The sequence below is a fragment of the Tiliqua scincoides genome, chromosome 1, assembly GCF_035046505.1.
Source record: "Tiliqua scincoides isolate rTilSci1 chromosome 1, rTilSci1.hap2, whole genome shotgun sequence".
Lineage (NCBI taxonomy): Eukaryota > Metazoa > Chordata > Lepidosauria > Squamata > Scincidae > Tiliqua > Tiliqua scincoides.
Window position 1 is genome coordinate 300,319,280 of NC_089821.1, and position 1,046 is coordinate 300,320,325.

Genomic DNA, 1,046 nt, shown 5'->3' on the forward strand with positions numbered 1-1,046 from the left:
TGTATTTCCACAATTCCGTTGTTATTTTAAAGAAGTGTTTATTTCTGAAATCCTCACTGCTGATTAAGAATTTTAAATATGTTCTCTCCGAAGAACGGCAGGATGTTTGTGGTTTCTGTTTATTTGCTGCAAGGTCCCTCATTTCTTGACTTGGGTTTTGCAGAAGGTTTAACACGGGAGGGCTGAAAGAGTAACATTCTTTCTGTGTTCCAGCAAACTCACTCAGACTGATTGCAATTTTTGTCCAATGCCCCCAGGGCAGACACTCTATCTACATATGTAAACAGAGTATTATGTCTCGTTAAGAACTTAAGAGCCCTGCTGGATCAGACCCTGAGTTTGTGTAGAGCGCTATTCTGATTCCAGCAGAGTCCCATCAGGTATCTGGGAAGCTGAAAAGGATAGCACGAAGACAAATGCTTTCCCTTGTTATATGTTCCCAGCAGCTGCTACTCAGAGGTGTATCACCTCTTAGCATAGAAGTTTTAATTGATTACTGTGGATATTTGACAAAGATAAATATCAGAACTATTATAACCTATAAAAGCAGATTTGTACAACGGCATTATAATATTAGCCATTTTGTTCTCAATACCTTTTCTAATGATCCCAAGCATAGAATTGGCCTTCGTTAGTGCCACCACACAATGGGTCGACACTTTCATCAACCTGTCCACCACCACCCCAAGATCTCTCTCCTGATCTGTCACAGACAGCTCAGAACCCATTAGCCTATATGTGAAGTTTTGATTTTTTGCCCCAATGTGTATGACTTTACACTTACTGACACTGAAATGCATCTGCCATTTTGCTGCCCATTCTGCCAGTTTGGAGAGATCCTTCTGAAGCTCCTCAAAATCACGTCTGGTCTTCACCACTCGGAAAAGTTTGGTGTCATCTGCAAACTTTGCCACCTCACTGCTCACCCCTGTCTCCAGGTCATTTATGAACAGGTTGAAAAGTACCGGTCCCAGGACAGATCCTTGGGGCACACCGCTTTTCACCTCTCTCCATTGTGAAAATTGCCCATTGACACCCACTCTCTG